The following is a 27,148-nucleotide window of genomic DNA, read 5'->3' on the forward strand; positions in this document are numbered from 1 at the left end:
CGGGGACCCATGGTCACCTAGAGTTCTGCAGGAGCGGGGGTCCTTCGCTCTGATCTGAGGAGCTGGAGTTGCCAGAGAGGGGATCAGACTCCCATTGTTCTTACTCTCTCTCTGTCCTGCTGCTCGGCTTCTGATGCAGGAACATTTTCAGAAAGTGCCCAGTGGAGTGAATAACAGCACAGCTTTCTTGCTATTTTTTTAAATTTTGTTTTTCAATTACAGTTTGCATTCAACATTATTTTTTTTGTATTAGTTTCAGGTTATAGCATAGTGATTAGCTAACTATATACTTTACTAAGTGTTCCCCCTGAGATTTCCAATACCCAAGGGCTCATCAATAGACAAGTGGATAAAGAAAAGCAGTGGTACATATATACAGTAGAATACTACTCAGCCATAAAAAAGAACGACAGATTACTGTTTGCAAGAGCATGCGTGGACCTACAGGGTATTATGCTAAGTGAATTAAGCCAGATTGGGAAAGATAAATACTGTATGATTTCACTTATGTGTGGAATCTAAAGAATAAGATAAACAAAACTGAAACAAGATAAACAAAACTGAAACAGATTCATGGATACAGAGAAACATATTGATGATTGCCAGAGGGGAGGGGTTGAGGGGCTGGGTGAAGAAGGTGAAGGGATTAAGAAGTACAGAAGCACAGCTTTCTGGTCAAAGGACAGATATGTGAGTCCCAGGCACTTGTGATGTATTTGGAATATTAAGGAGAGAGAATCGCTCAGGAAAACAACCCATAATGTAGTTTCTGAATTTCTGGGATTAACTGATGTAAAATCTCATGCCAGTGTTTGGGGAACTGAACTGACACACAGACCACTGCTTAGGTCTCAGACTGTGCACTGGGTGGAGTACATGCCGAACAGACCCAAGCGGCACCGCAAGCTCTTTGAAAACGTAATGGGCTTTGAAACTGCAACCTAAAGAAGGCTGGTAGCAGCTTGTAGCCAATATTCAACCAAGTTGATAGCCTGATAACACAAACAAAGGAAATCAACGTTCTCTATAAGATTGAAATAGCAACCAGAGTTTCAAAACATAGTATTTAAAATGTTCAGGATACAATCCAAGATAGCTTTACACATGCAGACCTAAAAAAAATCTATAATCACACAAAAAAAGACAATCAATAGGCAATGATATAGTAAGAGGACACGTTAAAATTAACATACTAATTTTTTTTTTAATTCTCCAAAAAGTAAGAGGTACACACCTGAAATGAATACAGTGAGTATTTTATTTTGGTTACTATATTTTTTAATTTTGTAATTTCCATTTGGGTCTTCCTTCTATAATCTAAATTTTGGCTTAGACTTTTTGCCTTTCCTGTTAGCTTTTATAAATTTCAACAAGGAAGAAATGCTACAGAAGCATATATATGGTAGAAGTTTGATATCTTCTTCATTTTTGAATTTTTTGCCCTTCAAAAAATGTTGTAAGGACAAAAACAAGTGATAGTTGGAAGGTGCTAAGTCCGGGGAATATGGTGGATGCGAAAGACATGCTTCTGTAGCATTTCTTCCTTGTTGAAATTCGTAAAGGCAAAAAGGAAAGGGAAAAAGTCTAAGCCAAAATTTAGATTATAGAAGGAAGACCCAAATGGAAATTATAAAATTAAAAAATATAGTAACCAAAATAAAATACTCACTGTATTTTATTTACTGGAATTGACTCAGTAGCAGAATGAAGATGACAGGAAAGAAACAGTAACTTGAAAATGTACTAGTGTAAATTATGCAGTCTATAAAAACAGAAACTCATGGACCAAAAGATCAAACTTTAATGTCATCTAAGTCCCAGCCATATATATATATAATGGCTGAAAACCTCCCAAATGTGGTGACAGACATAAATCTATAGATTGAAAAGGTTCATCAAAATATGAACAACTCAAATTGATGCCCACATACATTATAACCAAATAATAAAAACTAAAGTAAAAAAAAAAAGTCTTGTCCTGGCTGGATAGCTTAATTGGTTAGAGCATTGTCTCAATACACCAAGCTTATAGGGCACATAGAGGAACCAACCAATAAATTCATAAATAAGTGGAATAACAAATAAGTGTTTCTGTCTCTCTCTTTCTCTCCCTTCCTTTCTTTCTAAAATCAAGAAATAAAAATTGAAAAAAAAATTGAGAACAGGACATCTGAGAAAAACGATACTTTTCTTATAGAGAACAATTAGAATTATTGATGATTTTTCATCTGAAACCATGGAGGCAAGAGGGAAGTAAAACATCATTTTTTAAAGTACTGGGATGGGGGAGTGAATTTGACCCAGCATGCTATCGCTAGTGAAAATACCCTTCAGGAATGAGGCTAAAAGAATGAGAGTTGAAATCAAAATAAGAAGGTTCATCGCCAGCATACTGACTCTACAAGAATTCCTGGAGAAAGTTATTTAACTTAAGGAGAAAAGGAAAAACCACACCTCAGAGTATCGAAATAAAGAAGCAATACAAATTATAAATATCCGAGTGCATTCGTTTGTATTTCTGCACTAACAAATCACCACAAACCTTGTGGCAGTAAACAACACGAATTTATATATCAGTATATTATGTTGTAGCTTCTGTAGGGCAGACATCTGGCACCACATGGCCCGATTCTCTGCTCGGAGTTGCCCTGGGCTATAAATCCTCTTCCAGGCTCACTGGTTGTTGACAGAACTTATTTCTTGCTCAGGCTTTCCATGTGAACTCCTCCGTATTCAAGCCAACAGGATGTTTAGTTCTTGCATTTCCAATCTCTCTGCCATCTCTTTCTGCCACCAGAGAAAGATTCCTTGTTTGCAAGACTCCTGGTTACCTTGGGCTTACCTGGACAATCCCCCTCGTTAGAAATTATTACCACCCTTAGTTATATCTGCAGAATTCCTTTGCCTTTCTCATGGCATTGACCTGAGAGTAGCCCCGGTGAACAGAGGTTATAAGGGCTAATTGTCAGCTTACCACACCGGACTGAAAATAGGTTGAACAGTTGAAACAAAACTACAAGCCAAGATCTGTGCCTCCTCTTTGCCCCTAACACCTTTCATTAACTCCTAATTGAAAATGACCAATTTCTGTACCTTCTCAGGATATTTACCTAGTATGATCTGGATTCTTTCATCACTTAATTGCAGTCATGAAAATATTTAAAGGCTATCAATTAAAAATAATTTATGGCAAGTAGCAGAAAATCAGTTCTAAAATGTGATCCGAAATAGGAACATTTCATTCACCTAGCCATAATTTAGGAGGTAGATTGCTTCAGGGCTTAATAATTCTGTGATTTACCAAAGACACCAATAAAACAGAGTAAATTTTCCTTTCCATGATTATAATGTGATAATTATGTATGATAATTGTTTTATATATTTCTTCTTCTTCATCCTTGAATCTACTGTTCCTAGTATAATATCAGGCACATAGCAGGCATTAAATACACATTTCTTGAAGGAGTAAATGAACTTCTTAACCTTCCCTTTAATTCTGTTAAAAAAAACCTGAGAATTCCTGTAAATGGAGGTTTCTATCCTTTGGTTTTAGATTAAGATACTTGTAATGACTGTAAATAATTTATTTTCAGTTTCTCCTGTGACGTCCTGTGCTCATTGCTTTCAGGCTGTCTTTGCCTTCACCCTGCCAGGACGTCAGAGCTAAGTAGTGTGTGCATGTGTACTGATCCATACCTAGAAGGGTTCATCCACCTGCCTGTTTATTGAACAACCCTCTCTTTATATATTTACTTCTCTCTCTTTCTCTTTCTCTCCACACACACACACATACACATGCACATTCATAAAAATATTTGAGGTGTGTATATTCCATTGCAGAAATCCATTTTTTCTCCAATTATTACTCATGTTTCTTTTTTATATACATACCCATTTATGTATCTGATTTTCCATGTACTGGTCCACAGTCCTAATCTATATACAAATCAACTATGTAGCAATTAAAATAGTCACATTGTATTATTCTCTAAGATTTAAAAAAACAGAAAAGTCTTTCTTGTCCTTTGCTTTGGGGGAATATTTAAAAATAATACCCATGCTTCCTTCTTCTGTGAATCTCCAGGGGTGGGTTAGGTGGGGTGGTACAGACCTGGGGAAGGACATCCAGGTCATGTGCCCTAGGCACTGTTTGTCAGTGGATGATTTGACAGTTTTTGTTCCTCCAAAGGAAATCCTGCTTGAGGTCGCTTAAGGAAATTCTGAAGGAAAACCTGGTCCTTGTGTAAGTGCCTCCCGCCCTCATCCTAGTGTCTAGTATTTATCCCAGCAGTTTCAGTGGGACACACAATTGTTGTTTTTTCCTTATTTGGTAACGTCAGTTTCTGGAGACAAGGGAGAAATTCAAGTCACCTTCTTGAAAAAAAAAAAAAAAAGAATGTTAATGTTGGACTTATCACCATATTTTGATTTTGAAAAAAAATAGAGGAAAAAATATCTTACTTTTCTTTATTGATACAAACACTCTTTTTTCTTTGTACACCAATAAATATTACAGTGACTGATAAGTTAATAAATCTTGATATTATACACATTTTTTATAGTACTGTATACTAGACCCTTTGCAAAATGTTTTGAATGTGAGTGAATAGACAGAAACTTATTAAAATTAAAAGAAAGTTGCTGATTTTGTCTCTGAAGGACAAAAAGGCAAACACATCTAATTTCAATGCCTCCTCCCCCGCCCCTTGCCAACATGAGATTATCATATTTCTTTCTTAACGCTATCACACCATTATGGTACTTGAAGAATAGTGATATTAACGATGACCTGGAAAGATAGAACTTATTTTTATGAGAGTACCCATAAAAGCAGTGCCCTCACATTGCACAGTCTTGGATTCAATATTGATCACACTCAATCATCCGACCAGGATAAACATGGTCGTACACTTTTATTAAAAATACTTTACCTTGCCCGCCGAAGCCGTTATAGACTGTGCTTCCCTACAGGATATTTTAGTTATCTTTATTTCACTTAAGAAACTTTAGGTTCTATAAAAAAACATATTAAAAAGAACTTTCAGATAGCCACCACTGATAGGAGGGAGAAAATAGGACAAGATAAATGGGAGTTTAGAAGCACGATCAGATATGTGCAAGGAACGTGGGACAGGACTAATCTAAGACTGTCAGAGAGCCGAGATACTGCCTTTCCGTTTCTCCTTGAGGATGCATTCATTAGCAAGGATTATTAATGCTATAGAAATTAGATCCCAGGGAAAATGTCACCGCCTCCTGGACAAGAACTACCTTTCAGAACGAAACAATGTGAAATCTGGATTCTGTGGGTATGTGTCAATGAGCCACGGAGGGATATGACATCATTTGTTTCCCTTTCTTTGTGACTTAGTGAATGGATTGGCCTGCAGTAGCTGATTTTTGTTTTTAATTTAAAGAGGTCTTCAACTGTGTTCATAAACAAATAAATGCCTTGATTTTATTAGTGTGCTGTCTCCTCATAGAAATTTATATTTAGTGCCTGACCAGGCAGTGGCGCAGTGGATAGAGCATTGGACTGGGATGCAGAGAACCCAGGTTTGAGAACCCGAGGTAACCAGCTTGAGCGCAGGCTCATCTGGTTTGAGCAAAAGCTCACCAGCTTGGACCCAAGGTCGCTGGCTCGAGCAAGGGGTTACTCAGTCTGCTGTAGCCCCCCAGTCAAGGCACATATGAGAAAGCAATCAATGAACAACTAGGGTGTCACAACAAAAAACTAATGATTGATGCTTCTCATCTCTCTTCGTTCCTGTCTGTCTGTCCCTATCTAACCCTCTCTCTGACTTTCTCTGTTTCTGTAAAAAAAAAAAAAAAGAAATCTATATTTAGTAAAAATCTGTTTTTATTTACCTAAACAGCTGTCAGAAAAGTTGATTTTTGCCCTATAAATTCTTAACAAAATTGATTAATAAGACACCACAGGTAGTTTTGTATCTTTTTAAGAATCAGCATAGTATCTGAATTATGTTTTCATTGAAAGGACTGGGCAGGTTGGCTCAGCTGTAGAGCATAGACCTGATGTGTAGCTGTCCTGGGTTCAATTCCTGGTCAGGACACACAGGAGAAGCAACCATCTGCTTCTCTACCCCTCCCCCCTGCTCCTCCCACAGCCATGGCTCAGTGGGTTAGAGTACATCAGCCCTGGGCATGAGGATGGCTCCTGAGTGGACAGAGGAATTTGGCAGGGCTGAAGCTCTGTTAATTTATACTTCTTTTCAAATAGTTTTATTAAGGTATAATTGATACGTTCATCATTATATCATTCCCTGAGTTTTGACATATGCATTCATCTATGAAACATAAACCACAATCAAGATAATATGTACTGCCATATGCAAAGGTTTTCTTGGGCTTGTTTTTTCTTTTGTGGTAAGACTATAGGATATCTAGCCTTAACATAGTTTTAAGCATTCAATATAGTAATGTTAACTACAGGCACTATACCTTCATTCTGATGTTCAAGTATTATTCACTATTGCCAAGATTTGGAAACAATCCAACTCTTCATCAACAAATGAATGGATACATTAGATGTAGTGTCTCTAATTATGGAATATTATTCAGCCTTGAAAAAAAGGAACTCCAATGACATGCAACAATATGGATACATCTTGAGGACATTGTGGCTAAATAAAATTAATGAGTTACATAAGGACAAATACTATATTATTTCACTTATATCAAGTCTATAAAATAGTCAGTCTCAGAAAAGCAAAGATTAGAATGGGCTTTCCAGGGTTTTGGGGGAGGAAAAAATATGAAATTGTTGTTCAGTGAGTATAAAGTTTCAGTTACACAAGATAACGGCATATATTTTTTGTATCTTAAGAACTGAACTTATACATAGATGAGTGGTTTTCCAAGATAGCTATTAAAATTAATATATGCAAGAGTCTTGAATTTTTAGAGCAGGAAGACAAAATTAATTGAATCAGCATAACACCCTGTTTATCTCATAATTTTAGACAAAACTTAATTTGACACATTCTAGAGAAATTTTTTTCTTTCTTTTTTTTATTTTTATGGTATTTTTATCATCTTATTCAATCCTGCCAATTATAATAAAGCTGCATTTGGTAAGAAGAATGTCTACAGAGCCTTTCTTGAATCTGGATATCATTTATTAATGAATATGTTATTTCTTAAGACCATCAGAATGGAGCAGCTACTCTGAAGTTCTGGTCTAAATACGTCCACTCCATGCCCGGTGACCAGGACACATTACAGCAAGTCCTAATGTGCTGAACTTGCACAGCCAGATGTAAGCTATTAGACACAATTAGCAGTTCTGCTTCCAAGGAGCTGCTCTTCGTGCCAATGGCAGAAATGGGAGATATTAACTATACTGCTTAGAATTTCAGCCTCTTCAGCTGAATGAGATGTTGCGTGATTTCCCTGGGAGCAGAAGGCTTGATGTGGGCTTATATTTCATGACAGATTGACAAAGAGGACAGATTTTTTTAAACACATATTTTAGATACTGGAATATAAAACAATAACTAATAATAAAGGAGAGATTTTCCTCTCTCTCACCCCAGTACATGTAAATTATTTGCAAAGAATTATCTTCTTTTTCTAACATTTCCGATTTTTTTTTGCAAAGATGTATTTGTTTTTTTTCACTTCTTGCTTATTATGAAAATCTATTAATAATATATTCTATATGAGTTTTTCATTGAACAATGATCAGCTATAATTAAGCTGATGGGTATTCAGGTTGGGGGGACAAACATGGAACAGCCGTGCATTTTAGTCGATGTGTTATTTATTGTGGACTTTGTTATTCACTGTGTGTCCCTGTCCCTAAAGATGTCCACATGCTAATCAGTGGGACCCAGAGAAGTGCTGCGTTATGTGGGGAAAGGGCTTTGAAGCTGTAATTAAGTCTAGGGAACTTTATATAGAATATTATCCTGACTCTCTGGATGGACACAGTCTAATCACATAAGCCAGGGGTAGTCAACCTTTTTATACCTACCACCCACTTTTGTATCTCTGTTAGTAGTAAAATTTTCTAACCGCCCACCGGCTCCACAGTAATGGTGATTTATAAAGTAGGAAGGTAACTTTACTTTATAAAATTTAGAAAATAAAGTTACAGCAAGTTAAAGCATATAATAATAGTTCCTTACCAAGTACTTTATGTTAGATTTTCGCTAAGTTTGGCAGAATAAATCTTTATAAAACAACTTATTATAGTTAAATCTAACTTTTTATTTGTACTTCGGTTGCTCTGCTACCACCCACCATGAAAGCTGGAACGCCCACTAGTGGGTGGTAGGGACCAGGTTGACTACCACTGACATAAGCCTTTGTAATAGTGTTTTGAAGTCCTGTTTGCTAATTCCATCATCTTGGTCTATACTGTATCAGTTGTGTGGCCTGATCTTCACCCTCACCCTGGTTTCACACATAATTTCTATTGCAGACTGGACATTACAAAAGCTGTTATTAATCTTAAGGGTGAATCGAAGTTAAGGGGCCTGTAGAGAGGAGAGAAATCTGACTAAAACTAGGTCAAGACAAACCAATATAATCAGCTGATAAAGTAAAACACTTCTGGGTCTCTAACTAAATGCTTTGCATGTTCAGTGAAGTCTCTCCAATCTGGCTGGTAAGAACTGTGCTATCTCCTGGTCTTGTGTGAGATCAGGGAATTAATTTAGTTCTTCCATGTCCCCGATAATTTGTTCCCTGCTTTGTTTCATCCTAAATGCCTATAGCTTTTGATTCAGCTACACACTCAGGTAGAAATCTTCTGTAGGTTTCTGGATCTTTTGTCTGCCTAGCTCCTTGTCTTCACAGTGCTGTCTCATAAATTCTAGCCACCTTGGCCGCTATGAGTTCTGAGATTTGGTTTCTCTATTCTGCCAGAACATCACGTCAGCTTGTGCTGCAGTTCAACAAAGGGCCTTTAGGTAGAAAACCAGTTATCATAAACCTCATTCATTTATTTCCCTTCTATCAGGGATCAGCATTCTTCAATGGCTTCCCAGTGTCTAAAATTCACTTTTCCATAAAGTTTTCCACCTGTCAGATTGTTCACGGTGAGTGGGCAGGCAAGTCCGGCAGTCTCTCTCCCATCATGGTGGGAGGGGGAGCCCCCACTGCAGCTTAGTGGGTTTCTGCAGTCTCTTCTCTGAAACTATTTTTATTCCCTTACTATCCAGGACTATCCATAAGCGGTTTTCTTTCCCAAGGGTACAAAATGACAAACTCCTTAAAATTTATCCACATCTTTCAGAAGTCTTGGAGAGCCCATGACTTTTGAACCTCTAGCACTGGGATTAGTTCATTGCCATCATGATTAAAGTCCTCCCACCACCTTGTCTACAGGGCCAAACAGCCAAGGGACTTGGGCTTCATGGAATTGTAATGGCAAATGTCAGGCTACAAACACGAGGGGACAATGAAATGTGGAAAGCATAAAAACAGTATATAGGGACTGTGGCTCTTATTTAAAAATTGTTTTACAAAAATAGAGACTGGTACACTTGGACATCTGAAGTAACTGGATTGAAAAAAAAATTTTTGAGGTAAGAAGACATATATATGCTTCTAGACTGGAATAAATTATTTGCAAGAAAGCTAGAGGTTAGAAAGGAAAATATTGACAGAGAAGAGCTCAGAGTTAGAAACATATTGAATTAAGGGAATAGGGGTGATGGGTGAAATTAGCTTTAAAAGGAATGGGGCTATTGTGTTATTCAACAAAGAGAAAGACACATAGAAAAAAAAATTTGTTATTGAGACCTTAGTGTGTGTCAGACATTAATGTATACTAATTCATTCAATGTTCATGGGACACACTAGGCAAACATTATTATGCTTGTTTTAAAATGAAAAATCGAGATTTGAGAGATTGAGTAACTGTACATTCTCCAGCAGCAGTTGATGGGAACATTTTACAGCCAAGATACATTCAGGGTATTTTGCTACTCAAGACCTCCAGTGATTCTCCATCCCGCACGTATCAAAGCCAGTGAGCTCTGGCTTACACGGTCTGCCCAATTTGACTTCTCCATATTGGTCTGAAGTCATCTCCTGCCTCTTTTATTTGGTGCCCAATGCTTTAGCCACTTGGGCTTTCTTTCTCTCCTTCTGCAAATGCTCAAAGTTCACTTCCCATTCCAAAGCCTTTGCATGGAGTATTCTATAGAAATTACCATGTTTTCTTAAATCCATCACCTTAACTGTGCTTCTGTTCAGATATTATCTCTTCAGAATGGTTCTTTCTGCCCATGTGATTGAAAATGGTACTTCTATCATATTATATCACAATATTTCACTTTTTTACATCTTTCTCTCTGTCTAGCTACCATCCACTTTCCCATTCACTAAATGTATTTTCCACAAGGAAAGCACATTGTTTTGCTTGTCCCTTAAAGTAGGCCGATAGTCTAGAGGGGTACCTGGCAAGTAGTAGTTAATAAAAAGGTATTGGAAGAATGAATAAATAAGAGAAGAGCCACAACACTAACAAGTCACAAAAACCTTAATTCCATACTTATATTTCTTTTTATTACAGCCAAATAAGAGAGGATGAGGATTCTCATATCATGTCGTGTTGAAGTTTTGATTCAATAGCAAATAGCCTTATCCTCAGGAACAGCATTTTCCGCAAGGGAGCAGTAGAAAGCAGATTGTGACATCCTGACTCTCTTTTTATTGTTGTGACAGTTATAGTTAGATCTAAGCTTCAGTGAATGTTTCACATAATATGCCCTTAAAAATAATATTTGGTAGATATTTAAGAAAGGATGGAGTTGGAGGACCAGAAAAAAAATAAGTGAAGAGCAAAAGCCAGGCTTCTGAATAGAAACACCTTTATTCTAAACGTATAATATGCAAAAGTTAAAATTTTGTTTTAAAATTATTTGCTCTCACATGTTTCTTTATGCAGGAAGTTAACTTCTCTGGAGCACAATGTATTTTCCTAGGTGATACTTAATACTGCTTAGTATTTAGGAGTTCTCAGAGGACAGATCAGAGCTGGTGACTAGATGAGCGAGACTAGATCATACATCTGAGGAAATCACCAAGTGCCTAAACGAAATCACCATCAGAGACAGAGCAGGTCTGTGGAATAGCTGACCACTTAATTGACGTTATAGCGTTGGTACAATGAACTTTTTTACCTTGTAACGCTCCCTGTTTTTTATTCATCTCTTCTACTTCAAAAAATTATAAAGAATTTGCTTAGCATACAGAATAAGATGGCTTTACTTTATATGCACTTTGATTCTTTTGGAATTTGGGTCTTATTGATTAGGGTAAAAAAAACTTTGAGTCACAAAGCAGTGTATACACAAGTGCAGTAATTCTTCATTCTCTTTATGGAGGATAGGTTTGATATTGAAGTGCCACCCACCATTATGAGGAACCAGTAGTTTATAGTCTACATGAGGGCAGCTGGGAATGTTTTGCCAGGAGTAATGTCACAAAAACTAGAAAAGCAAACAAAGCAGTAGGTAATAGTTCTACCTATTGTATTATTCTGCATCCATTTAAAAAGACTGCTTTCAAATTTCAAACTTAAGAGTAACCATCATAAAGATGGTAATCCATTAATGATAATTTCTGTTATTTCACTACAGGTATTTCATAAATTTATCAAAAGAGACTAAAGTTAAAACTCTGTTTTTCTATTGACTTCTTGGGCTTAGAAAAGAAGCATAATCCTAGAGCCATATAATCAGCATAAATCAGGAAAAGTTAAGTAAGTCAGACATGGACTGAAATTGATGTGATTTGATGTGAATTTTCTTTGAAGTTTTAAAGACTTTTTTATTTTGCCTGATCTGCTTTACTAAAAAAGCTAGTAATGAAAAAAAAAAAAAAAAAAGCTAGTAATGTGTTTCTCCACACATAGGAGATATATATATATATATATATATATATATATATATAATTCATATATATATCATCCATATAAAACCAACTAAATAATATATATCACCAAATAAATAATATATATAACACCAAATAAATATTATATGTGACCCCAAATAAATAATATATAACACCAAATAAATTATATAACACCAAAGTGCAGGAGAAAAATATTGCTTGTAAATAACGTTGCTTCAAGTAAATGGCTATGCAAATCTGAGAAAAGGAAAAGAGGATATATGTTAATTAATGTTAAGAAAAAGAGAGACCCTAAGTGTCTAATTACATATCAGAAAGAAAAAAGAAACTGAAGTGCAAACTCTAGTATTCACCTGTTCAGGTTCATTCTGATTTCTTTAATACTAATAATATTTTATTATACCCAAATTAAAAAAAAAATTCTGAAACAAAAAAATATTTAATTCTGAATGTGTTGATGAATTTGTTCTGATATTATATAGATCTCCTAGAAGTTATATTAATCATATCATAAATGATAAGATAGATATAAGCACTATTAATAAATCCTGGAATAAGAGTTAAGAGGTCTGGGTGACAACCCCCTTAAAAAATTGGGAAAGGGACTAAATGCCTCTACTCTGCTACTTCATTTGGAAAATGGGTGCGATAATATTTTTCCATTTCAAGGAGATTTTTAAGAGAATCAAATGAACAGTTTCAAAAAGATGAGTGACTGATGAACCTTGGAATGAAGACCTGGCCATAGAAATGGTAACAGCTTCTTGGCTGTGGAGCTGTTATAGCAGCTGCAGCATAGAGACCTGCGGTAGCAGTTATCTCCAGGAATGGAGAACGTGGTGAGAGGGAAACTTCCACAACAATAATTAAGATGTGGTCTGTTACCCATCAGCAGAACATATCAACCTAAAAGGAAAAAAAATAGAAGAGAAAAGATTAAGTGAGGAGAAAAGAAAGAAAAAAATGGAGATAATTGTGAGCAAATGACAAACTATAGAAATGATCCCTGAAAGTATAGTCTTGCTGAGCAAATCAAAGAAAGATGTTTGTTATTTTGTAGATTGTTGAAGAAGGAAGGGGAGGAAAATAAACAAAACATTGGCAACATTTGTGAGCATCGGAGAATCTGTAACCAGTTTTTTGAAGAACCTTAGTAGTGTCTTTAATCATAATAAACTGAAGTGAAACAAAGGGAAATGTTTGTGATAACTATATTCCCCTGAAAGAAAAATTATTTGACTCTCTATTGCCAGCACATATCATATAATCATATGAAATTGAGTCAGGGAGATGTTTAAAGATCTTAGAAGCTTTAGTATATTTTATTTGGGGTTATATGTCTGTCTTAATTAGAATAGATCTGCTCGCTTTTTGATAATACCCATTCTGACAGGTATGAGGTCATGTCTCATTGTAATTTTGATTTGCATTTCCCTGATGGCTGGTGTTGTTGAACACCTTTTCATATGCCTATTGGCCATTGTGCATCTTCTTTTGAAAAATGCGTATTTAGGTTATTTGCCCATTTGCCAATCACTTTTATTTGCTGAATTGTATGAGATTCTTGTGGTTTGCAATTATTTTATCTCATTCCATAGTTTGATGTGATCCCCTCCCCCTTTTTTAATGCATGTGCCTTTGGTGTCATATCTAAAAAAAAAGTCATAGCCCAGACCAAAGATGAGAAAACTTTCCCCTATGTTGTCTCCTAGTGATTTGGAAGTTTCAGGTCTTGAAATTGTCTCAATCCATTTTGTGTGGATTGTGGTCTGTGGTGTGAGTTCAGGGTCCAGTTCAATTCCTCTGCATCTGGGTAACCAGTGTTCACAACACCGTTTGTCAACGAGACTATCCTGCTCCTCTTCTCATGAAGAGCCTGAGACTCTGCGCTGATGACGACAATGAGAACTTCCCGTCAGTGTGGTTCTGGGAATTGGACAATCCGTGTGATGGTGGCGAACACACAGCTCGCTGTGCGGTATGTCATATTAAAAATGACATGTGCCTTGGCCGGTTGGCTCAGTGGTAGAGCGTCGGCCTGGCATGCGAAAGTCCTGGGTTCGATTCCCGGCCAAGGGCACACAGGAGAAGCGCCCATCTGCTTCTCCACCCCTCCCCCTCTCCTTCCTCTCTGTCTCTCTCTTCCCCTCCCACAGCCAAGGCTCCATTGGAGCAAAGATGGCCTGGGCGCTGGCGATGGCTCCATGGCCTCTGCCTCAGGCGCTAGAATGGCTCTGGTTGCAACAGAGCAACGCCCCAGATGGGCAGAGCATCACCCCCTGGTGGGCATGCCGGCTGGATCCCAGTCGGGTGCATGCGGGAGTCTGTCTGACTGCCTCCCCATTTCCAGCTTCAGAAAAATACAAAAAATAAAAATTAATTAATTAATTAAAAGAAAATGACATGCTATAAATGAAAGCCACTTATCTCAACCTAATCTGTAATCTCTGAGAAACAGATTACCGAGCTATTGGTAGACAATTACTTATATTTTCTTTTTAATCCTCAAAACACCCCCTGACATGGCCACACATTTCTTGTGTGTGGAGAAGGAGGAAGCCTCAGGTGGTGGTTAAGTGCATCAGGCAAGTTACTATAAAAATCGGAAAAAACACAAGCATCTAATTCCACAAATGAGTCCTCTTGTAGTTCAAGTAAGAGATGAAAACGGCACAGGTGGACCGCACACCCTAATCTGAAAGAATGCATTGGAGCAAAAAAAAAAATGAAACTCATCATTAACTCATCATTAAAGCCGATACATCCACCACCCTTGGGATTTTGGGAGAACCTTTACATTTCTAGCCCATGGAGGTAGTATTCAATGGAAGATGACTTGACTGTGAAATTCTACCCACCAGTCACCCTCCCCTACTTAGAATGGTACTGGAAGCAGTTTGTTGTAATTGTGAGGTAATCAATCAGAGTCTAGAGAAAGCCTTGGAGGCATAGGAGTCCCACCTGTGTTCTAGTAACGTGTGACCAGGGGCCAGCCACTTCACCTCTCTGCTCTTAGTCCCTCCTGTGTCAAATAATAACAACAGTGAGCAGCTTCTGCGGCAGGCAGGTGTGACAACAAAAGGACAGTCTGGGTAAAGGCCACGGCGCGTGTGTTCCATAAATCCCCCTATTCCCGTTACCCAGTTCACAGCAACATCCCACCACACGCTAAGAGGAGCTCTTCAAATTAGAGCTGAAATATTTCAGTTTCCCATAACTTCTACAGTTCAGGTCGCTTCGGTGCAGGTTATTAATCCATTTCAGTTGATTGACAGTTGCACAGTCGTCAGTTCTTTGATTTATCATTTGGACTGAGCTACTGAATTTATAATTTGGACAGAGCCCTAAATGCGTTTTTGATTTATGTGTGGCCCCCACGCAGGTACGGCCGGCAGATTATTGGCGGTTGGACAACACTGACTGTGAGACTCACAGTTAGCAGCTGGATTTTAAAGGGCAAAGGAATTTCTATTTCTCCACGTAAACGTGCAATCAACGCCGCACACAACTGCAACAGAAGCCATGGGCTCGAGGGAGGACAGTCATACCACTCAATAACCAGAAAACCCACATTCTGTTTATAATTTTGTCCCCATCCAGGCTGCCTTGCAGACTGTGTTACGCCAGACCGTGATGAACATCTAGATAGATCATCGTTTTTACTTTACACAGAAGGCTAAAAATGCTCAGGGCTGAGTCAAAAAATGTACCCGCCTCCCTGATTCTCGTTTAGAAATTTCTCACTGTTCTGTTCCACAGTTTCCTTGCAATTCAGTTTCTTTCTCTGAAAACTGTAAGGAGAATAATACAAGCTTTGCTCATTAATGGAGTTTTTTATTAATTTGTGAGACACGCATGAGATTTGAGAGAGCTTGGCAATATGAAAAGACTACAAATTCCGACCTGGACTCAAACTTTGGTTCCTCAGTAAGGAAAGATGCAAGGGGCGGAGCCAAGTGTCCGCATTTATGGAGCGGCTACTGTTCACAGAGAGGCTCCATCAGCCGCCAATGTTCGGTGTTCATCCTCACAAAACCCCACTTCTCATTTTCACAACTGACAAAACTGAGGCCCAGAGAGGTTAAAAGGGATCATCTCTGCTGCTCTGATGTTGGGCACTCTTGCCTGGGACCTACCTTCATGGGAGGCTGTGAATTTCATATTTTCTGCCAAAGCAAAAACACCTGCCCCTTTAAGACTTGACCCTAATTGTAAAACAGTTTTCTTCCTCTTGCTGCCGTATTAGCTGTCATATAAATCTTTCTTTCTGACCTCATTCTGGCAAATCGTCTTGGAGAGAGGAATAAATAATGTTCCTGAAAATTGATTTATACAAACTCTCGAGATATAGTACTCACAAGAAAGAAAAAAAAGAAAGAAAGAAAGAAAGAAAAAATACTAGGTCATGTCTGGGACTCAGTCAGTAGCTCAAAGGTGTCCGTGTCTTATTGTTTGTCTTCATATCAAGTTCTGAATGATTACTGAGATGCCCACTTTCTTCATGCCATTCCTTCGATCAAGGGCCCAGCACCTTGACCTCCACTGATCTGCTCTCAAACATAAGGCAATGACTTCTTACAATGGTCAGGAAAGAACCATCTGTAGGAATCTGAACTTGGAGTAGAAGGTCAGACTGGAGCTCCAGGGATGAGGAATCAGCACAAGGAGGAAATACCTTGAGACTGCCAAGCACTAACAGGAACTCTGCAAAAATACTCTATTTTAGAGAATCGTAGAGCCCTGTCGCTTTCACTCTGAGAAGCATGATGAAAGAAAGCCTAATGCTGTTTGTTTGTTTGTTTTTCCACTTTAAATTCCTCTCTGATTGTTAGTAAGTGCAAAGCAGAGGGTATGCTTGTCCATACCCTCCCACACTATTTCAATCGTTTCCTTCTCAGTGACGATTGGGAGCCTCTACCTCAGGATGTCATTATTGTATTCCAGTCAATTAAAAAAAATATTTATTGAATGACTGCTATTTGATTAGCACTTTAAGAAATGACAAAGTCAGTGGTCTCAAAAATACTGGTATTTTCTTGAATGAGAAAGAAGTAATGTTATTTTAAAAAACAGCATGCCATACATAGTCACGGGTTAAAGTAATTGTTATACGTAACGTCAATAGAAGAATAATTGCAAAGAGGATTAAATAGCATAGGGGAGCCTCTGAGAGATGGAATGTGTGTGGGGCCTCAAGAGGACAATCAGATGAGAAGAGAGAAGCTATCTAAGGCATGGAAGTCACATGACCAATGTGACAGGAATATACAAAAAACATGTTTATTCTAAAGGTGTTTGCAGTGAGGCATTAGGGGAATTCGTGCGACAGTAGTTGGATAGAAACCCGCCCCCTGTTAAAATAATAAAAGAGGCAGAAAATTAGCTGAGAGATTTGGACTTCATCACGAGCAGACTAGAGAGCCAAGGACAACTTTAGAGCAGATGTCAAGGACATGGGAAGATGATTTCAGACAGCGTGTACAAGTAGGTCAGACGAGAAACGAGAGGCAGGGAGGGGACGTACCAAAGGCTGTGCGGGACTGACAGCGACCATTAAAGAGACTGAGCAAAGTAGCGAAGGAAGAAACTGGATAGAAAAAGAAGGAAGAAAAATACAAAGCAGATGTCTCCGGGGAAGTCCAATGGAGTCTTGGGACTCATTTTCAGGTAGGGTTGCCAAATTAAAATTCAAGAGGCCCAGTTCAATTTGAATTAAGAAAATGACCACTATAGTTTTATACAGCTATGACCCACATGTGCATAATGACCCTAATAGTTACTCATTATTTACTTGAAATTCAAATTTGACTAGGTATCCAGTATTTTATCTGGCAACCCTACCTGGGGGAATTCCCCTGTATCCCCACATGACAGAAACATTCGGAGAACAATTTTGCTGCTGCTACAGAAAAATGTGCTTTTGTAAGATTTCTCAAATCTTCGATGTGTAACACATGTTTAAGTAAGAAATGTATATACACGTGATACATACAGCTTATTGAGACTAAACTTGGTTAGGGAAGTTGTGGCATTAATCTAGAGAGAAATTTCATAAAAAACACACATTTGATCAGCAGATGCAGGCGAGGAAGTAGAAATTGTAGAGTTTTAATGGAGAATAGGCAATTACCCAAAACTCACTGTTTCAAAATTGTGATAAAATATGTGTTAATGTTTTGAAGAGCATGTAAGGACCAGAATGAAGAGGGGACTTGGCTGAACCACGATCACATCATGATGCCAATTTGGCTAAACATTACGGCTGGCAGAGGTGGCAGAGGAAGGAAGTAGAAATAATTTGTCATTCAGTTCCCCACTTTTTGAAAAGGGCACAATGATTCAATGTAGACATTAGAGAAATAAGTACTTGAAACTCCCTTAAAGACTAGGATGACACTAAAACATCTAAAAAGTTCTAGAATCTATGTTAAAAGCTAAAAAGTGGTCATAGACTCAAACAAAAGCCCTGAACAACATTTGCTCAAAGTACAATGTAGAAAGAAAAAATGATTTTATATATATAGAAAGAATGCATAGATTTTTGTATAGCATAGAGAAAATTGGGGCACAGAGGGGAGCCAATAAGATACAACGACATCTGAATGGCGGAGGGGCGGGGAAAGTGGTTGGTGGTAAGGTGTGTGACTGACATGGTGACGTTTTCTTTCAAGTATTTAAAATTCTTTTATTTTTCATTTATGTTTTTTCTTTTTTGCAATTACAATTGACATTCAATATTATTTTAAATTTGTTTCAGGTGATAGTATAAGGGTTAGACATTTAAATATTTTATGGAGTGATCTCCCCAATAATTCTGGTACCCACCTGGCATCATATGTAATTAGTACAATATTATTGATTATACTCCTTATACTATACCTTACAGCCTCATGAGTATTTCATAACTACCAATTTGTGCTCCTTACTCCCTTCACTTTTTCACCCAACTCCCTCCACCCCCGTTGCTTCTGGCAACTGACTAAATGTTCTCTGTATCCATGAGTCTGTTCTTGTTCTGTTTGTTCATTTTGTCCTTTAGATTCCACATATAAGTGAAATCACATGATAATTATTATCTTCTCTTTGACTTATTTCACTTAGCCTAATACCCTTTACTTTCATCTACGTTGTCACAAATGGCAAGATTTCATTATTTTTTATGGCTGAGTAATATTCCATCATATATATATATACACATACCACATCTTCTCTATCTACTTGTCTACTGATGGGCACAGAGATCACTTCCATATCTTGACTCTTTGTAAAAAATACTGCATTGAACATAGGTGTAAATACATCTTTTCAAGAATGTCAATGACAAAAGGATTCAGTGTTAGCACTGAAACGTCAACATCGGTATCTCCTTCCATATCTTCAGGGTCACCAAATTCTACTCACTCAGAGCACATGTTTATCATCATGCATTCTGTCTTCCCAGATTGCTGTCACCACCATCAATCGTCTGTTTAAAAACTCTTGTAACATATTTTACTCATTAATTTTTTCGTATATTTCATTTGTTACATATTTTCTTTTACCTTCATGAGCACAAACATAAATTTTGGGTTTTTTTTTCTATTTAGTTCAAAACACATAATAGGTACTCAACAAACACTCAATAAATTCAATAGAAAGATGTAAAAGAAAACTTCATACAACCCTGAATAGAAACCAAGTTTTTTTAAATTGATCTCATTGAGGTTACTTACATTCTAGACCAATATCCTTGATGAACATAGATGCTAAAATCCTTCACAAAATATTAGCAAACCGAATCTAGCAATACATTAAAAAGATCATACACCATGATCATGTGGGATTTATTCCTGGGATTCAAGACTGGTATTATGTCTGCAAATCAATAAACTTGATACACCACATAAACAGAATGCAGAATAAAAACCACATGATCACATCAATAGATGCAGAAAAACATTTGTAAAATCCAGCACTCATTTAAGAGGAAAAACTCCCAGCAAAGCTGGAACCGAGGGAACATGCCTCAGTGTAATAAAGGAACCAAGTTGACTGAGGAACTAAGAACAAAGCTCTGCTCATGTTGGGAGCCACTCATTTCAAACCCGGGGACACTTTTATAAACGGAAATGAATATCAAACCATTTCTAACCCGTTGCTATACTTTTGAATATTCAACAACAAAAGATTAACATTCTTGAACAGTCCGAATTTATATGAGCTCCAGCTGAAGCCATCGTCTCTCAGGGGTCACAGCTGCCTAATATTATTTTCTGAAATTGGAAGGTGTCCTGGTCACCTCGAATTTTGTGATAGGGGTGTAGGTCATTCCAGGTCATTCATTTCCTCACCAAATGTTTAATTAGGACATTTAAATGAAAGGCGCTACCCATGGAGCCAAGATAAACATAACAAGATAATGTAATTGAATTTTTTTTTTAAAAAAAGCTCTGATCTTTCTCTAGTCTTCTTGCCCTGCCTTGCTCTAAGATAGTCAGTCATTATGGTTTTTCATTGCCTCAGAGGAGAAATATAATTGCATGATAGCAGAGAAAGAAAAGGGACTATTCTTGCTTTAAAGTTCCAAATCTATTCACACCGGAGGACTGAGAGGAATGTCCATATTTTGGAGGAGTGTGTGAAGATGCTGAAACTGGGCAGGGAGCCCAAGCATTCCCACCTTATGCCCAGCTTCCATCTCCTAAATATCTGCTATGTTAGGGGCATTAACTCAGGCAAAAATAAAATAAAATAAAAAATAAAATAAAAAATAATAAAACGCAATATGGACATTGTGACTTCCAAAGACTACACCTGGCTAAAAGAAAATAAATGAATTAATAAATGTCTGCCTAAAATGGATCCTGCTACTTTCCTTATAAATACAACTATCATAAAGTGTGTTATCTAATGTTGATGAATAGAGGACTTTAAGGAGATGCACTATCAGGACAGCAGGGTTAAATCCCATCCAAGGAACACTAGAAACTACTTATAACCCTGTCTTGCCTAGAATCTTGACCTCCGATGTGATTGCATAAGATCATATAAAGAGGTAAATTTTATTTCTTTAGAATAAATTCTTATTATTGGCCTTGCCTCTCAGATCTAGGTCCCTCTTTTCTTCACATAATCTTATTTCATATCGAAACATTTTGAAAGGACAGGAAATTAAAAATACGTTATCTAAGGAAGAATGGTAAATATTAGAAAAATTTTAAAAAACTTGGCACGTCAGGAAAAGTCAACATTGATAGTGTTTCAATGAGGAGAATAAAGGTGAAGAGACTGGGATGAACACTATTTCAAATCTGAAATTCTATTGTTTTGTGGCAAAATGTCAGAATCCATAGTGCTCATTAAATATGTGAGCAACTAAAATTAAATTTGAGGCTACAACAAAACTGCTACTGTATTGCGTTAGCACATAAATATCTTCCATTATTAAAGTTCTTATCAATAGACTCCTACATAAGAAGGGCAGAAGTGAACTTCTGTTATTTGTATCCTCCAAACCTTTCTCCTTGTCAAGAATTTGTCTAGGAGTCAAGAGATTTGCAGAGTCCCCATGAGTTTTTCTTTGTATATTTTATACCATTAGAAATTTCCAAAAGTTCCCACTAGCATATATTAAGGCATTTATCTGAAACTATTAAAGTAATAAATGACACGTCGTTGTGAACACAGAAGAGATTTTGAAATCCATCTTGTGGATGAATGCTAAGTTAATCAAATTGCTTATCCTCATGGGAACTAAGATCAATCTGCTAGACGCACTCTTCCTTCAATGAGAGAAGGATGGCTCCGAATGTATGGCCCCAGGGATACATGTGCCTGGCCATAAAGAGTAGTAGAGGGGAGTAAGGGAATTGAGGGACACCATTACCATAGCCAGCTACAGTTATCTTGCCTTGGGGAAGTCACTCAGTAGTGTTTGGTGATGCATCTTCGGCATACCAAAATGAAGACTTGACCTTGTGGCACGCTTGCTCAGAAGCCATTTAAGGGCTCTTGGATAATGTCAAATGAGCAACAGATAACATTAAACTCTAGTGATACTGTCCTTTCTAGGCTCATTTTATGACAATTTATTTCTAATGATTTTCTTGATGATCCACCTAGTTGCATTCTAATCTTTTCATTCTACTACCCTTCCACATATTCTACGTTGCTGCCATGTCTTGGCAGTTCTCAAACTGTTCATAAGGCTAAATCACTTGGAGGAAAAGTCAGGCTCCATAGGATGAAGAATTTCTAGTGATTAAGGAAGAATTACAAGAGGACAAACAATTATTTCCTTACCATTTAGCTTCAAGAGCCAATACTGGCAGATTGTATCTGCTAATGGAAGCTAGTCTAAACCATCTGCAGTGAAACTTGTTCCACTAGATGGCAGTGTAGTCGCTGTGGGGATAATTTTGAGTTACCATCTTTAAAAGATCAAATCAGAAGTAAAATCAGTATCTGTCAATATATACTTAATCAATTATTTGATTAATACTGTATCAGAATCCATGTATACGTCCTCGTAGGAACTTCATGCATAAGAGAAGCGTGCTAGTGGCAGACGCTCCTAGAGGACAAACAGCAAACGGCCCTTGTCCTGTCAGGGGGTTACAACCACCGTAAAAATATCAAGTTAATGAGAACTACTTCCACACTGTCCATAATCATGATTCCTAGGATCTTAATGCAGTGAAACGCTTAGCAGATGAGAAGTCAGTAGTAGGCAGAAAAAAAAATGCATTTCAGGACAGATGAAGTTGTCCAGAAAGCTACAGAGAGAATTCAGCGTAATTTGAATTCTGGAGACAATATTGATCTTGGAATCTTGCACTGAAAAGTCCGTTAAAGTGAGGAAAGACTTTTTTTTTATTATTCACTTGTTCATTCCAAGTTCATTCCCTCTTAATTGGATGTTATACTTCAAAAACCTAGTTGTGGTTTAGAGATAATGGTATACAATTAAATACAAACCACCAGAAACGATTACTTTGTGTGTCTTTTCTGAACATTTGTCTAGAAATCAACTTGGACATACTCTAGAAATACTTGAAAAAAAATCTACAGAAATGGGGGAAATGTGTCAATAGATAATCCCCAGCACTCTAAAAAAACTCTCATTTTATGTAGACGAACAATGGAAAAATAAGATTTACTATATAGTTTCCAAGAGCAATAGTGAAGATTGAAACTATTTATAATAAGCATTTTATAAGTATATTTAAAAAAAACAAACTTCAATTAACTTTCTAGCAGAACATTTTCTTTTTTCCATCTGGTACTACACTAGTCCTCTTACTGTCACTGATGAAAACATCAACAAACAAGTGTTTGTGTGTGTGTGTGTGTGTGTGTAAACACACATCTATGTATGTTTATATCAACTGTTTTACAGCATTTGACAACAGCCAACGCAAGAACTTTATCCTTGAGAGATTGGACATACATGAGGGAAATGCTTCCTCCACCCCTGTTCAATGCTGTTCTCTCTCTGGGGACACATTCTTGTGAGAGTGCAGTGAAGTAGAGTCCAAAAAAGTGATGTGGTCCTTCGGAGTGGGGAAGGCAAAAGTCAGAGTCTGGGACAGATGAAGCAGGTATGATCTATAAACGAGAGCAACACAGAGGAGAGGAGTCTGAGAGTCAAGATGAAATTTCCCCCAAAGTAAGGATTGGGCTGTCTACCCACAGAGCGAGACTGTACAGTCCTAGCAGAATTTGGGAACTGTGAGGTGGAGAGTGAAGTAGAGATACTAGAGGCTGAGACATGCCAGCGACATCGGAGTTCTGACACGTGCCTCGTACACTGGGTACCCAACAGAGACTCTGCTGAGGCCAAGCTTTAGGAGTATGTCCTCATTCTAGAACAAGACTCCTATAGACTGACCCTAACCCAGTCTGAGACCACCCTTGATAATATCGACAGAGGAGACAGAGTTTGGAGATTAATTCTTGGTAATTTAGAGAGGTCTGAGAAACACATTGGGCTTTCCTCAAGTATACACGGTGTGAAGTCAAGCCTATTCCTGTTACAGGAGAGCAGCCAGTACAGTAATTGAAATGTCCACTAAAATAAAAACCAGTGCTTCTAGAAGACACTAAAATAACCCAGAAAACCCACAATGTGTAATCTGTAATGTGCAATACAAAATTTTAAAAATGACTAGTGAAAACAGGTTTCATACTATTCATAAAAAAAAAAAAGAAATGTAACCAATAGAAACTAACCTAGTAATGGCACAATTGTTCAATTTGTTAAATTGCATCTGTTATAAAATATTCAAATAAGTATAAATATATTAAAAGAAAACATGGTCTTAAATGAGTTAATGGACTGTCTGAAAAGAACAATTGGAAACTATAAGGAAGAACCGAAAGGACACATTGATATTAAATTTATAATCATTGAAATAAAATATTAACAGAATGTTCAAAGGCTAATGTAGAATTGGGTTGTAATCCAAAGTAAAAAATAAATATCCATGACCTGATACAAAAAAAAAGAGAAAATAATAACCAAAATTTAAATGAACTAACATTTAAATATTATATAACAGAGACTGTCAGGTTTTGAGTCTTTTCCTATCAGGGGACACTTGGGAATTCTGATAGTAAAGTAGGGATTATTGATAACATGGGCCATCCTAATATTGGATTAGTTATGGGGCATGAAGTGTCACGGTATAAATAAGTCTTACGCAGTGTTTTAAGCTGTTCTTAGGTCTAGATACTGATATGTTTTACAAGCATACATGGGGGAAAAGCTGTACGTTATTGGAGTCATGATGGAATCATGAAGTATCATCCCGGTGTCTGAGGAGTGCCTCTTTTCGTGTAAATAGTTGGTAACTAAGAAGCAGTCGTTCTGTGCAGCACTGCCATCGTCTCTGGGGAAGCCATCCAAACTTACTTTCTTATATTACACACAAAGACACTTCATAGAAACGGTTCAACCTTTCTTTGTCATCATCGCCTTTCTATAAAACTCATCTGTTTACCGCAATGCACTTGTCAAAGAAGCTTAAGAACTCCGTGGTTCCAGATGAACTCAGCCTGACGTTTATATTTCTCAATATTCAAAGAAAGCTCATAATATCTTTAAGTGCTTCGGAGAGGCAGCAATGGCCTATGACAGGTATGATTTGCTCATTACCTTGATGGATTGGCAGGGAAGGGCAAGCAACATTCAGAAACCTTCTCAATGTCCCGTTTTCCCCTCCTCCTCCCCACTAACGGCACAAGCGAGGGTTGAAGAATTGTTTTTGGCATGGTCCTCTGCTGCTCTGTAGCTGGAAGTTGGAGCAGACTGTGCCTGTGCTAATTTGGATAGTTTAAAAAAATGTTAATTTTCCATAAGGTTTTCATTACTCATTTTTCCAACTGATTGAATGGCTGAATGTGCACCTCATACTCACCCTGAAAGCCGATTCATCCACATTATAAAAGAAAAAAAAATACAGTCTCTTGTTAATCATTTTATTTAATGCTGCTTCACCCAGAATGATTCAATCATTCTGGGAAGCAGGCTGCAATCCAATCTTTTTTCCATTTACAATAAGCAAATTCAATTTCCCACATCTCTATTTTAAAGGAAATTTAATCGTCGATGAGGCTGATGGGCTTGTAGTTTGACACTTGGATGCTATATCCAGTGGGCTAAAGATGATGAATCAATATTGATTTCCTCCAAACTGAAAAAAAAAAGGGAATATTTCATCAGGGATCAAACACATTCAGTTGAATCAATGACAATATGTAGATGTGTTTCCAATTCTAGGCATCTCGTATTTAGCAAAATTACCAAAATAAAATTGCACAGTCCCCATTAACTAGGATATACATTATTTATGATATTTTTACTTAGACTAACTTATTAATTAGATAGGCCATAGTAAAAACATACATTTTTCCTATTTAGTTAGCAGTATTCTCACTGAAGCTTCCAATATCTCTGCTCTAAAGCTGCAAGATGACGGCAGAATTAGTCAGTGTAGTGAGATTACTTTTTGTAATGCTGCTGCTATTTTTAAACCTTACATACCTTCTAATATTTGGATCAATCAGAATAAAGGGTGACTCCATGTTTAAGCTTTAGTTCTGACATTAGAATCATATGTGCATTATACTCACAATTCTGTTCTTTATCAGTTTATATACATCATTTCTCTGAACCTCGGTTTTCTTTTTTCTTTCTTTTTTAAATTAAGTGAGAGGAGGGGAGACAGAGAGACAGACTCCTGCATGTAGCCCGACAGGGATCCACACAGCAAGCCCGCTATGGGACAATACTCTGTCTATCTGGGACTGCTGCGCCGGTGCTCAGCAACTAAACTATTTTAGTGCCTGAGGCAGGGCCATGGTGCCATCCTCAGTGCCCAGGGCCAACTTGTTCAAACCATTCAAGCCATGGCTTCTGGAGAGGAAGAAAGAAAGAGAGAGAAGGGGAAGGGGGAGGGATGGAGAAGCAGCAGGTTGTTTCTCCTATATGCCCTGACCCGGGAATTGAACCTGGGACTTCCACACACTGGACAGATGCTCTACCCCTGAGCCAGCCAACCAGGGCCCTTAGTTTTCTTCATTTGAAACATCAAAAGCTTGCTTTAAAGAATTTTGTTGATGCTAAATGGAATATATACATGTGTATCTCATGTTTATGTGTAGGTATATTCATATGCATAAGTCATATTGTCTGCTCAGTTGTAATGTTTTATAAGTATTTCATCTGAAGTACTGTATTTATTTTTACCACTTTTAATGATTTGCATTCTGAATTAGTTTTTTGGTCATTTGATATATATAACACTTACATCGTTTTTAGTTGTCCTGAGTTGTAACTGATCGCTTTTGAATGATGGTCCTTAAACAACAGTTCTTCCTCCACAATTAAAATAATATTGTATTTTGGTTTAAAGTGAGAGTTTACAGTTCATGGTGTATTTTTTACACATTATAATCTTTAAGGCTACCAATACCTCAGGAAGATTAGCATCATTAGTCTAATACCTTTCCTTCACATATTACAAAGAACTGAACTTTTAGAGAATGCCCCAGCTTGATTCCAAATACAGAAAAAGAACTGAGACTAGAGAGAAAGCTCTGAGAATAGAGACTACACCTTTCCAACGTAACTTGGGAGTTTTTTTGAAAGGCATTAGGCAAACACGTTAGAGACATTACTAACTGGGAAGCTCGTCAGTTCTCCTCTTCCACTCCAGAGTGGCCCCCCTGGGCACACAGATACCCAGGCAAGGTTACTTCCCGGCCCCCCTGTCCATAC

Source organism: Saccopteryx bilineata, chromosome 2 (assembly GCF_036850765.1).
Source record: "Saccopteryx bilineata isolate mSacBil1 chromosome 2, mSacBil1_pri_phased_curated, whole genome shotgun sequence".
Classification (NCBI taxonomy): Eukaryota; Metazoa; Chordata; class Mammalia; order Chiroptera; family Emballonuridae; genus Saccopteryx; species Saccopteryx bilineata.